We start from the raw sequence: 14,881 nt of genomic DNA, 5'->3' as shown, positions 1-14,881 counted from the left end.
TCTGATATTTTCTAGAACTCAGTGCTTTAACATTTTCTCTATGAGTAACATTAATCTGATATTTTCTTTTACTCATTTCCTTAACATTATGTTTGTGTAACAAATCAAATTTATACTTGCTTTTACTCCCATTTTTAACACGATGTCTGTGTAAATCATCAGTTCTGTATTTTGCAGAACTACGTTCTTTAACCCACATTTTATGCATAGCATTTTCCCTATATTTATTTTTACTCAATTCTAATGCTCTGGATCTACGCAAAGAATCAGATGCATATTTCCTTTTACTCATATCTTTTTTCTTCTGTTTATGCAGTTCACTTGTTTGATATTGCATTTTGTGGTAAAAAGATCTCCTTTTTTTTAGATACTTTGAAAAGGAAGATTCACCAACTGAATCACAACTAACATTATGTGGTTGAAAAGAACGACATCTTAACAGTGGTTTCTCAGAACAAATACTATTGCTTTTACACCAATTGGCACACCCAATTTTACCACTACAATGAACACAAACAACAACCTCGTAATATTTCTCACCACATTCTCGCAAATAAATTGCTTGATTTCCAAGTATTTTATTTACAGGGTTATACTTTCTCCATATGCTACCATTGTGTACAAAAATTTCTACTCCCAAAACATTTGAAGTAGCTTGAATGTCAATCTCACATACAAAACTGCCAACATATTTCATACGTGACTTTTGAATGTACTCAGACACTGTGGCATATCCTTTCTCCAGCAACTTCATATGAATGTCACTGTTCTTTAGCATAAACTTAACAACAGCCAGTCGAACTCTTCTATGACAATTTTCAGATCCACTAATGACTCGAGAAATAGCACGAAAAAAACTATTGCCATCATTTAATGTGACCTCTGTCTTACAAATAGAACCAAGCGTTACATTATTAGTTGGAATGTCTTCATACTGCTTCACAAAATCTAAATCAATATGTTTTGACAACAAAACTGTACTCTCAAACGACAATGGATAAAAACTGAAAGCATTTTCAACTAAATTGTTACTTTGATAAATTTCACTGTTTTGGTGATCATTGTTAACCAATGCACTAAACAAAACTTCATTACAATCACCAACTTCAGACCTGCCATGTTTAACACTCTTGCAATCTCCTTCTGACAGCATTTCTGAGTCTCTTTTGCGTTGCCTCATATTATGACCCAAATTATTTTTTTCCATAGATTTACACAACCCAAAACAACGCTGCTGCTGAAACATTTCAACGCAAGTTACAACTTCATAATGACACTCATTTATATTTTGCAAATATATGCCTTGTTTAGATATGGCCTTACGTTGACAGGCATATTTCAACCAACGTTCATTGTGAAATGTATACACACTCACACCCAAGTAGTCAGCTGTAGCTTGAATTTCAACCTCTGTAGCCCAACTACCAGAAAATCTCATTCTAGAAACATTGAGATATTCATCCACAGACATATTTTCAGATCTCAAAAGAGAACTATAATTTCCAACATTCTTTTGTAAATGTGTGACAACTGCACGTCTTAACTTTATGTGATTTTTCTCTGTACCACTAATAACTTTGGACACAGCCCTAAAAAAACAATTGCCATCGGCTACTATATGATCAGTTTGACATGGAATTCCCAACATATCAACCTCTAGAGGGTTAGAACAAGCAGTGTTTTCACAATGCACATTCAGTTGTTTACACAATGCTTGTGTAACATCAAAATCAACAGGGTAAAACTCAAGTTTCTTTGATGAAACATCAAGAAACTCAACATCCAAACTAGCTTCATTAGCATCATACCATTTTGTCTTCTTTGATTCACGTTGCACAGTAGAAAGCTTACGCTTTCTGTTACTTTCATGCAACGGTAAGGGACCAGTTTGAACATCTAAACTGCACCCGAAACCAAACTGTGACCCAGTATTTAATCCAGTTTTACAATCCTTCTCAAGCACACTTTGTTTATTTTTCTCACTATGATCATTGTCAGTAACAGCAACGGATGCAATTTCAAAAGCCATTTCTTTCCCTGCAAGTGAAATACTCAGGCAACAAATATAATTGTATAAATCATTAAGACTAGGAAGGTACATGATAATACTTCTTCCATTTACATCTGCCATTCCAGTACCACTGCGTGCATGTGAATCCACCACAGCATAATGGCCGTTTTCTGAAATAACAGCACAAGTACTACTGCCTATGGTCAAAAAACATGTTTTATACTTGACAAGCATGTGCTCCAGTCCCTTTTTAAGAGTTATCACTTCACCACTGTCAACAAATTTACCATTACTCACATTAACAATCCCAGAAACGTATTCACCATACTCAAACTTAAATAATTTACCATCAATTTCAGAATCCATGGGCAAATCAGGTACTGACAAAAACTTCAAATTTCCAGGGATGATTTTGTTTTCACACACCGAGGAGTAAAGCTGATCACCAAGAAACACAACATGGTCCAAGTCTGTTGCCTCCCACTCAAAAACACTACGATGCGTGTGTTTAGCCATACTCACCAGGGCTATTGCCATGCACTGCACACCTCTGTTTTGAAGCTGCCGATCTCCTTGATGAAAAGATCCCCTTACACAACGTTCTGTGTCAAATCTGTTACAATTGTTTTCATTTAAAATCACTGAAGATGATTTTTTTTTTAAATTACTGCCCTTTTTTCCAATTTTCAATGTATTTTTGCATTCCATTAACACTTTACATTTATCGCCAACCACAATTTTGTCATTTAACTCCTGAACATGTTCTTTTATAAAACCAGTCTGTCTTTTGCCCAAAACTGACTGATTCACACGTGCATCCTCTGCTCCCAAACCAAATGTATTATTACACCCGTCCCAAGAAGCTTCTTTCACAAACATTGAACTAATGCCAAACCATTCTGCATTCAAAGACTTTTTCAAGTTCCAAATGTGCAACATCAAGTCATTAAAGCAACTGTTGAAGACAGCCACAGATGTTCCAATATTAGAAAACATTCCAGATGAATCTCGTGCACCACAATCAACCACAACAAAATACTCTTTGTGATGAATGACAGCACAAACGAAACCCTGCAAATCCAACAAACACAGATCTTCCTCCATCAGTCGCTCCTGCATCATTTCATACAACAGTGAAAAATCTTCACTCTTTGAATCACCAGAATACACAGGCTCATTGATAGCAACATCCCAAATTCTTCCAAACACACTGAGCTTTTCAGAAACCTTGAATAACTTTTCGGAATTGTTCACACATCCATCACTTCCATTAAATGAACAAACCAACTGCACACCTTCATTTCTAATATTATCAACATCAGCGTCCCTCCATGTACACACTGGAGCAACAACATGGTTGATTGCAGCCACAACACAACATGTAAGCGATGTTGTACTATCACTTGAATTTGTCAATCTTACTTTCATTCCAGAAATCAAAGGCCTCTGTATTTGCTCCAGACAAACACAACCAGAAGTTTTACCTTCTTCCTGAACCTTACACACTTTGGTGCGACGCATATTAAATCCCTTCTTTCGTGGCATCTAAAAAAAAAATAAAAAAATGAAACCACCATTAAAATAAAATTCTCATTTCTATTATGTATACATAAAGCAATACATTTATACCACACAGACAAATAATCAAAAACATAAAATTAAATATTCAGACTATTGGAAAATAGTTATACACAAATAAATGTAACATGTGTCCTATAATACAGTGGTCCCCAACCCCCGGGCCGCAAATAATAAATAACTTACTTTACTTCCGGTTTATTTATATCTGAATCTGAAAGATGTTTTATTTTGAAAAGATGCCCGATTCTCTGTGTGACTGTCACACCCGTCTATGTCACCAGTAATGTATGGAAGCGATTCAGTAGCATTAATAAAAAGCAAAGTTAAAACCAGAAATGCTTTTTCATTTTCAAAAAGAAGCTGCATTTTGTTGACTCAAAAATAAAATGAAAAAACAATCCCCCAAAATGCTTTCTTTTCCTTCCTCAAAGCTTATTCTGTCACTTAATTAAAATGAAAATGGTATTTGACATTTCATTTTCAAGTCGTTCTCTGGTAAATGTGTAGCATAATTCATTTAGAAATGTTTAATTTGACCTTTAAAATGGATTAATAGAAATGCTTTTCTGATTTTCAAAATGAAGCTGCATTTTTTGACTCAAAATTAAAAAGAAAAAGCAATACTTCAAAATGCTTTATTTCCTTCCTCAACACAGCTTATTCTGTCACTTAATCAAAATGATAAAGAAAATGGTGTTTGACATTTCATTTTAAAAAAGGTCCACGGTAAATGTCTAGCAAAATTCATTTAGAAATGTCTAATTTGACAATTAAAATGGATTAACAGAAATGCTTTTTAATTTTGAAAATGTAGCTCAAAATTCAAATATAAAAGCAATATTTCAAAATGCTTTTTCATTTTATACTTCAATCCGCCTATTCTGTGTCATAATTAAAACGAAAATGCAAAGAGGGGATTGCATTTTAACATCCACCCTGCAAAACTTGGAGCAATATTCATTTCTTAAACACATTAGCAGAGGGGGGGTGGGGCGATGACGTCACTGCTTTCTCCGTGTGTACGGCCGCTGTCGCTGAGAGACCTGGTGTGTCTGTGTTCGCATTAAGATCACCTAAAACTGGGTCCTGTTCACAAACCGCTGGACCTGGCCTGCTCAAACCTGGATTCCTGGATCTTAATGCGAGAAATGCAGCAGAATGTTCCTTTAGCTCCCTCTTGAATCAGAAGCTGTGAATCCCAACCCAACTTCTTCAGCGTCGTCTGACCGCACGGATTTACAAACATATGATCAAGCAGAGCAGGCCTTTAATAATAATCATAACAGTAATAAAAGCACATTATGAAGATAGTCTCCTGCAGCTTCACGCTGAGTGAGTGTTTTTGGTCCAACCAGCAACCGTTTAGCATGGAGAAATCTGTCTGTTGATGGAGCTCCAGCTGTCAAACAGCAAATTTAGCTGCAAATAAATTTGTAAATATGTGAGAATTACATCAGTTTTTATTTTGTTCTGGACACCACTGGAAACACAAATTCATATGATGGTTTCTCGGATCATCGTAGCAGCATTTCCGCCTTCAGCGATCGGAGCTTCGCGCTCCGCTATGAAAAGGCAGCTGGCGGTCCGAAGATAAAAAGCTTGTCTGCGTGCGTCAGGAGGAGGACCGCAGAAGACGGACATGCTGCTAGTTAGTCCTGAGAAGCTGTGCAAACTCATCAGAAGTTCACAACCATCACAAAACCCTCTTCTCTGCCACTAACAGTCTGCTCCTGGTGCGTGTGTCTTTCAGCAGGCGGACACACGGAGAAAGCAGTGACGTCATCGCCCCGCCTCCCCTCTGCTAATGCTTTTAAGAAATGAATATTGCTCCAAGTTTTGCAGGGTGGATGTTAAAATGCAAATGCAATCCCCTCTTTGCATTTTCATTTTAATTATGACACAGAATAAGCGGTTTGAAGTATAAAATGAAAAAGCATTTTGAAATATTGCTATTATATTTGAATTATATTTGAATTTTGAGCTATTTGATGCAGCTACATTTTGAAAATTAAAAAGCATTTCTGTTAAACCATTTTTATTGTCAAATTAGACATTTCTAAATGAATTATGCTACACATTTACCATGCACCTTTTTTTAAATGAAATGTCAAATACCATTTTCTTTATCATTTTAATTAAGTGACAAAAAAGCTGTGTTGCAGTATAAAATGATAAAGCATTTTGAAGTATTGCTTTTTCTTTTTAATTTTGAGTCAAAAAATGCAGCTTCACTTTGAAAATAAAAAGCATTTCTATTAATCCATTTTAAATGTCAAATTAGACATTTCTAAATGAATTATGCTACACATTTACCATGGAACGTCTTGAAAATGAAATGTCAAATACCATTTTCATTTTAATTTTAATTAAGTGACAGAATAATCAGTGTTGAAGAAGGAAATGAAAAAGCATTTTGGTGGATGGCTTTTTCATTTTATTTTTGAGTCAAAAAATGCAGCTTCATCTTGAAAATTAAAAGGCATTTCTGGTTTTGACTTTGCTTTTTATTAATGCTACAGAATCGCTTCCATAGTAACACAGACCAAGGTGCTCCTCTCAGTCACGTGATAAGTTATCGCTAAAATAAAACCCAGGAGCTAGCAAAATGAGTAAAAAACAAACGTCTTTGGAAAGTTTTTTTTGCATAGGTGAAAAGGCCCAGCCAGGAGACAGAAGAGGAGCCTTCTACTTCCAGAAAAAAATAGCTACATTTTTCTTTTTTGCACCATGAGTGGCAGAAGGGGGGAGGATGATGAGAGCCATGCAATGTTCTATCCATGGGTGTCTAAATTAAAGCTGGGATGTGTGATGTCACACATCTGTTCCTCCTTCTGCGTGGCGTTGCTACAGTAATCCTCCACCAACATCTCAAAGACCTGTCCGTTAACTTAAAAAATGTGCAATCAAGTTTATTGAAACAAGGTTGGGGATCACTGCTATAATAGATTATTAAACACTGCAAATTTAACTTACCTTTACCAAACTCTTTAATGGCTTACAAAACACAACGTTCTCTGGAAAAAACAGCAAACAGCTCCTCTCTCTGTTGTCCAGACAAAGGTTTAGTCACTGGTGTGGAAGATCCCTCAGAGGAAAACTCTGGAGTTACAAATAAAAATGTAAAAGGAAAAACATTTAATTCAAACAAAAATAAATACATAAACAAACTTTAATAGACATGAAATGGTAGATGCTCTCTGGGAGGCTAATCCATAGAGGAGGTCCATTAAAACTGAATGAGGCCTTGCCGTGTGTTTTAACTTTTGGGATAACCAAAAGGCCTGTATCAGAGGACCTCAGGGTCCACAGGGGATCATACATTAAAATCATATCAGACAAATATGAAGGCCCAAGACCATAAAAACATTTATAAACTAATAATAACGTTATCAATCCTAAAGCGAACAGGAGGCCAAGCAGCCATTTTAAAATCTGTGTGTGTTCCTGCAAATATATTCATACTGGCTGCCACACTTATAGATTATATGAAAACATTTATACACAAATAAATTTAACATGTGTCCTATGAAATTATTAAACACTGAAAATTTAACTTAAAACCTAAAAAGTACAAAATAGGTTGGAACTGATCTTCAGTGGAAATACTCACGGGTCGGCACGCGTTCAAAATGTATTATATGTGAACTGCTATGTATTTGATCAATTAGAAAGGAGTTTCACTGGTTAATGTGGTTTAAAAACCGTAAAAACTACATTCGAATATTTAATTGAGAACTACAAAGATGGTGGATAGACTACAAAAAAAAACGATCTCTGAAACTGATAGAAACTTGTTGTTTGTCGACCAGTATCGATTCTACATGTCATTTTGTACATTTGTGTCCGTTTAAAAAGAAAATTCGTCGGTTGGTTTGCTTTGAAAAGTCTTTTTAAAATTACGTTCGAAACAAAATGCCCGCCATCACTTCCGGTTCAACGAAGTAAAAGGTCAAATTATTTGCGTTCGTCTAATCAATTTTAAGCAACTTTTACGGTTTTTTATTCAATAAAATTGATAATCAGAAGGTGAGTAGTCGTTGTGGCGATGTAAAAAAGTGTCGATGGTCGATTAAAGTAATGGTTCGTTTACAAGTCGCGGGAAAATTCATAATGGTCGTGACAAACCTCGAGTCAAATTGAAGGCGTCCTCGGCGCAGTGCGTCTGGCAAGGTCGAGTTCTTCTCACTGGGGGTCCTGTAGTCTTCCTTGCTGGTCAGGAGCGTCGAAGATCGAAGTGCAGAGGAAATGAGAAAGTTCTGAAAAGAACTGATTTGCTCAAATTCGGCAAGCTTCAGCGAAATTCTCTGTGGGGTGTGATTCTCCAGTCGTCCAGCAGGGGTCGAGCAGAGGGAGTACTCAGACGAAAATGCCCTGCCTTCAATGGCTTGACCAGCTGCTTGACTTGTGGTTTTTCCCATCATGCATTTTATCGTTCGTATTTGATGAAGTAGATTGATTACATGTTATTGCTTTCATGAAATAATAGAAGTTCTACTTCGTTTAGTTCCGTATGTATGTGTAGAACATTTTATAGTAATTATTTTATTGATCATTAGTCCGTTAGGGAACATTGTAGCTGTTGGGTTTGTGCCCCATTGGCATGAGTTCTCCCATGGACCAATCAGACAGCTCCGTTTTTAGTTTGATCCCAAGGGTTAAAATCTAATAAAATTACATTCCAATCCCAAAGTGGTGGTGTGTTGTCTTCTTTGTGTTATGTCTGTGTTCAAAAAAATGTTTTGTGGGTGATTCTGTTAGATACATCTCACAAGAAACGTTTGCTATTCAGGGGTTGTGACGTCATACTTCCCATGATGCTTTGCTGGTGGGGGAAGCCTGCTGCATGTGAACTTTGTCAAAGAACAACAAAATCTTTTACAGCATAAATACTTAACGGTCACCTGCTACCTAGAGGCCGAATTGTAATCCCTTTGACTCTCTCTGGTGGACTTTTCTTAGAAGTTCAATCGGCTGCTTTATTTAAGTTGAGAAATCTTCATATCTATAAATATAAAGAAGTCTAAAAAATTTTTCAAAACACAACTGCCCTTACAGACAATTAAAAGAGGAGTTGAAATGTATAACACGGTGAAGGAGTTTTTGTGCAGAAAAAGTACCATTAGTAAAGCTGGTAGCAGTGACTGCAGACGGGGCTCCTGCTATGATCAATAGACAAACAGGTTTCATCACTCACTGTAAAGCTGACCCAGACTTTCCAAAATGTCTGCATTACTGCTGCTTCATTCACCAGCAGGCCTTATGTGCACAAGTGATTGGCTCTGGACACATGATGACTCCTATTGTGAAAATCAACACCTCAGCGGCAAAGCAAAACAGCACAGGATTTTCAAGGTGCTATTGGAGGAGATGTCTGCTGAATATGGTGAATTTGAATTTGGTGAATCTGAACTTGCATTTTTGACTGAAATTACTGAAAAACTAAATCACTTGAACTTCGAGCTGCAAGGCAATGGCAAAACTATATTTTATTTATGGAACAGCCTGCAGTGTTTCTTGAGGGGATCTTTTCTGCCAGGAAACTTCAGGAGTTTGACAGAAAGGTGACCAGCTGTGCAGCTGTTTGTGTACAGGGAGAGTAACAGGGGTGAAAGGACACAGCCCTGGGGGGATCGGGTGCTTGTGGTCCGAGTATCTGAGACGAGCTTCCCCAGCCTCACATACTGCTGTCTGTCCGTCAGGAAGTCTGTGATCCACCTGCAGGTGGAGTCAGGCACATTCATCTTGGAGAGTTTTTAATACCAAAGATGTATGAAAGACATACCGAAAAAATATGTCTTTCAGTGTTTAACTGGCTGTCTTTGGATTATGCATGCCTGAGTAATGGCCATTCTTACTACTCATCTCTCTGTTCACTGCTTGCTAATTTACATAGCAGGGGTCCCAGCAGGAGGGGGCGGGGTTGTAACACGACTCCTTCAGCAGAGCCAGGCTGAGAGAGGCTTTGACATGTAAGATGTTAGATGTTAGAATGCCAGATGTTAGAATGACCAGTTCATTTTATATCTATGAAAATATTCAGGGAGCTATGGGACATGTTCAGCTTTAGGTCTGTGAAAATTGGTGTCGATTGTTGAAACATAAGTTACCATAAAAAAAATGTTTGTTTGGAGTCTAGACAGATTTAACACAGGTTTTTGGATGAAAAGGATTTTTTATAAATCATCTGTTACACTTTTAAGTCTGAAAAAAATATGGAAGGCAGCAAACACAGATCCCTACCGTTTTTAATTTTTTTGTGCTGATATTTGAAAGATAAGTTATGCAAAAAAATAGGTGTTTGCAGTTTTGCCTAAAAAGACGTTTTCGGACCTTTTTGGATGTAATGCTCTCTAAGATGTCACCTGTAACTTCAATCATTCTGAATTTTTTTAGGAAGCAGTAGCACATAAATGCCTATGAAAGTTGAATTCTTGGTGCTGATAACCTAAACAGAATTTATGCTAAAAATCTTTGTTCAGTCCAAAATTTCATTAAAAAAATCAAGTGATGAAGTTTCTCGTAGACCCTATAGTGTTACATATCAAAGCTGGAGGTTATTAAAGGCATCTAATTCTGAAATCTCAGCTTCCTGAGACAAACGGCTGATTTATAATAAATTTCTATTATTTGGGTGCACATAATCGACCACTTCCTGTTACGCAGGCACCGTCAGGTGTACACCCATGAAACTTTACATGATGAGAGAGGACCCTTCTGAGTATCTCCAGTTTTAATTTCATGCACATCGGACAAAGCAAAGAGAAAATACAGGGCAGAATGTGCCCAATGCAATAACTAGGTGGCGCTATAGAGCTCGTCCAAGATTGTCATATCCATGGGTTCAGAATAGAAGCTTCATCATATCCATTGAATTTCAGTGAGATTGGACAAGGAATGTGCACGTGAGAGCAACTTTTGTGTGCATAGCGAGATGCCCAACTTTGCCGCTCTGTCACGACCACACCCCCGCATTGAAAGTTATGGTTTTTTGTCAGAGTAAACTTCAATGGCTTTTCAACAGGTGGACGTCATTTTCAGGTGTGTCGGCTCATCCTACTCGGAGCAGTGATGCTCCAAGTAAAACATGTCATTTCCTCTTGCCAGCAGGTGGCGCTACACTTTTTCCAGATTTTTTCACTGCAGATGTGTTCAGAGTCAGACTACAATCATGCACATCAATTTTGGATCAGATTGGATTATGCATGGCTGAGTAATGGCCATTTTTCTTTTCATGGCGTGTTTTCGAAACGACCTCCAATTTTGACGCGCCGCCATGGTCACAAACATCCATAAAAACTTAAAAGCTTTGCAATTTAACATCGGACATGTGTCTAGTTTACAAAACCAAAGTTTGGAGTCATTACTCTCAAATCTCTAGGAGGAGTTCGTTCTAGAGCGAGGCCTGCAAATGACCAAAATACAGCAAAAATGACATATTGTCATCAAAATATCAGACTTCCTGTGCGACTGACAGCTTGGTCCCAAGAGACTTTTTTGTAGGTTTCTATCCGATGAACATGCCCTGTTAAAATCAGGTTTGTACTATAAAGCATATGGAGGTGCTCGCGAAAACAAATTTTGCAGGTGGCGCTATCGAGCCATTTTTGTTTACCTATGCCGTTCTCCTATAAAATATGAAATTTTTCGCGACTCCTGATGTGTATACAAAATTTGGTGAGTTTTGGGGTATGTTAAAGGCCTCAAAAAGGCGACGGAAAAGTCGGAATAATAATAATAATAATAATAATAATTAAAGCTACAAGTAGCATTTAGCGGGCCCGAGCACGTGCGACCGCCTGGCATGGGCGACCGCCCCAAGAACAACGCCCTGCTCGAACCGTTTGGCTTCAGTCTTCCTTCTGGTTTCTGGAGCTGCAAGCTACATTTAACATGATTGACACAACTGCCCTAACAGACAACTACAAGAGGAGTTTTAATGTATAACACGGTGAAGGAGTTTTTGTGCAGAAAAAGGTACCATTAGAAAAGTTGGTAGCCATACCTGCAGACGGGGCTCCTGCTATGATCAATAGACAAACAGGTTTCATCACTCACTGTAAAGCTGACCCAGACTTTCCAAAATGTCTGCATTACTGCTGCTTCATTCACCAGCAGGCCTTATGTGCAGAAGTGATTGGCTCTGGACACATAATGACTCCTATTGTGAAAATCATAAAAAACCTCAGCTGCAAAGCAAAACAGCACAGGATTTTCAAGGTGCTATTAGAGATGTCTGCTGAATATGGTGAGTATGAATAAGAATATGGTAAATTTGAACTTGCAGTTTTGACTGACATTACTGGAAAACTAAATCACTTTTACTGTGATCTGCAAGGCAATGGCAAAACTATATATTTTTTTGGAACAGACTGCAGTGTTTCTTGTGCGGATTTTTTCTGCCAGGGCTTGTCGGCTTGGTCTGTGGTTGTTGCCCTTTCTGGGGAAGCTGGAGTTTAACTTTGCAGCCTCACGGCTGTGAAGTGGACCCCGTTGATGTTCTAGTCTGGGTGGGTGCGGTGGGGATTCTCCTATGGCGAGATTTATAGAAATTTCTCTGATTAAAAAAGTTAATTCATGAAGACATATATTCACTGACATTAAAAAAATGTTTATGTGACCTCAGAACACGGACATTGTAGGGAATCGAACCCCATCCCAGTAACTGGGAGTACCATTACCAATGTCTTTTGCTTTTTTGAAGTCACATGGCAAGGAAAGCAAAACCTGCATCATGAATAACTAGGCCATAGGAATGCAATAGATACATAAATTTCAATTACTTTCTGAAGTACTTTTTGAGTACTTGTAATATGTTTGTAAATCAGATGGTTTGAAATTTAGAAATATGCAAAAAAAGGATTTTGATTCTTTACTCAATTGCTAACTACAGAAAAAAATGTAAATTTGTAATGCCTTATATGTATTCATGATGCAGGAAAAGAAACCATATTTCCATAAAGTCAGAGGATTGTGACTTAACAGAGATAAAGATGTCACCATCTCTCCCCGTCTCCTTCGCCACAACAACTGACACCAGCATGTATTTAGTTAAACATTTGACGTTTTAATTTAAGTCAGACGTTGTGACTCAACAGAGATAAAGATGTCACCATCTCTCCCCGTCTCCTTCGCCACAACAACTGACACCAGCATGTATTTGGTTAAACATTTGACGTTTTATATCAAGTCAGACGTTTGTGACTTAAAAGAGATAAAGATGTCGCCATCTCTCCCCTTCTCCTTCGCCACAACAACTGACACCAGCATGTATTGAGTTCAACATTTGACGTTTTATATTAAGTCAGACGTTTGTGACTTAAAAGAGATAAAGATGTCGCCATCTCTCCCCGTCTCCTTCGCCACAACAACTGACACCAGCATGTATTTGGTTAAACATTTGACGTTTTAATTTAAGTCAGACGTTGTGACTTAACAGAGATAAAGATGTCACCATCTCTCCCCGTCTCCTTCGCCACAACAACTGACACCAGCATGTATTTGGTTAAACATTTGACGTTTTATATTAAGTCAGACGTTTGTGACTTAAAAGAGATAAAGATGTCGCCATCTCTCCCTTTCTCCTTCGCCACAACAACTGACACCAGCATGTATTGAGTTCAACATTTGACGTTTTATATTAAGTCAGACATTTGTGACTTAAAAGAGATAAAGATGTCGCCATCTCTCCCTTTCTCCTTTGCCACAATCATCAACAGTCACTTACATGTGTAAAACGACAAAGAACCCCATCATGATCACTAAAGTATGTTTGTACAACTGTACATTCGACTTTATAGTTTGTTGTTTTTAAGTACACATGATCGATTATCGTATTTTTTAACGTTGTGTTTTCAGAAACCAGTTGAATGAAACCTTTATGTGCCATGAAATCAGTTATTGTCTTAGAGTTTACTAAGTTTTCATTAAAATCACCCATTATAGCAATGGTATCACCCAGGGGCTCCAAAAGATCAACTAATTTCTTAAGGTTCTCTCTAAATAATGAAATGGCATATGATGGTGGACGATACAGAACTGCCACGACTATGTTTGATGTAATAAATCTGTGCACTAAACATTCAATATCTACATTTTGTATCTCTACATGTTCAAACAGGATATTTTCAACGGTGTACATTCCAACACCACCATGTTTTAAGCCTTTAATCACATTCAGTCTAGGATCTACTCCACTATAAGACAGTGAGCGTGGCATACTATAAAAATTATACCCACTGATGTTCAATGCATCAGTTAAAGGTGCATTTGGAAGCCATGTTTCAGTTACAGCTATGCAGTTAACATGTAACTGTTTTGTGCACAAAGCTAAGTCCTTTACATGCCACTGTAAATTTTGCACATTCATGAGGAAAATGCTGAATTCACATGAACTAGAAGTGAGATTTTCTTTATTTATCAGATATTGAGGCATGTTTGCCACATATTCAGAAACTGTTTTGTTACAGTAAATGGCCTGTTCCTTAAAATCTTGAATAATTAAACCAGACAAACTTGTTACGCGGCTTAATGCAACATAAGCCTGCCCAGGAGCAAAAGTTTTTTTCAAAGACACAACAACATTATCAATGGTAAGACCCTGAACTTTATGAACAGTACAAGCCCAAGCAAGTTTTAGAGGAAACTGACGTCTCAGACCACCTCTTCCTGTGACTCGTTCCTCTTCTGGAACAATGGCTACAGAACCTGAGACAAGCCCTGGATGATTTTCATACTGTTTCTTCCGTTGTCTTCCAATGTCTTTATTATCAAAATTCACAAAAACAATTTGTGGAAAGTCAGAGTTTCTATAGACAATATCAGTCACAATTCCACATGCACCATTGACAAGACCATCTGCCACATCAACATTTTTACAGAGCATGACACGTGCATTCTTCCCCAAAAGAAGTCTTTCTGCTAGACAAGTATTGTTAGCATTTGAATGATTACCACTTAGTAACACTTGTCTACCTGTTTCCTTACAATTTACATAATCTTGAGCTTTAATAGTTACATACTCTGGACAGGATGAGTGTAGATGGGTTAAATTATGTTGATTTACTTGACCATTAGTTGGGAAAATATGTAAAGCAGAGCTGCCTTCTCCCGTTTCACGTGACTTCAATTGTTGGATATCACTTTTTAACATTTCAGTACCTTTGCATCGTGTCCTAACTCTGCCGAGTAATTTGGCAAATTCCTGATCTTTTTGGCGTACAATGGTTTCTAGGCAAACAATTTCAAACACACCACACCAAAGATCCATACCCACATTTTCTACATACAATG

General features: G+C 37.5%; 1 long non-coding RNA gene across 1 annotated transcript; it reads right to left on the bottom strand.

Moving 5' to 3' along the window:
- Positions 1-277: 277 nt before the first annotated feature.
- LOC144992161 (uncharacterized) lies at positions 278-7,954 on the bottom strand. Its single transcript, XR_013656023.1, has 3 exons — positions 7,718-7,954; positions 6,566-6,691; positions 278-3,556 (listed from the first exon to the last, which is right to left on the bottom strand). It is a non-coding gene; the product is annotated as an uncharacterized LOC144992161 (long non-coding RNA).
- Positions 7,955-14,881: the final 6,927 nt, after the last annotated feature.

Source organism: Oryzias latipes, chromosome 5 (genome assembly GCF_053564925.1).
Source record: "Oryzias latipes strain Hd-rR chromosome 5, Olatipes_Hd-rR_3.1".
NCBI lineage: Eukaryota > Metazoa > Chordata > Actinopteri > Beloniformes > Adrianichthyidae > Oryzias > Oryzias latipes.
This window is presented reverse-complemented; position numbering and strand designations above follow the sequence as displayed.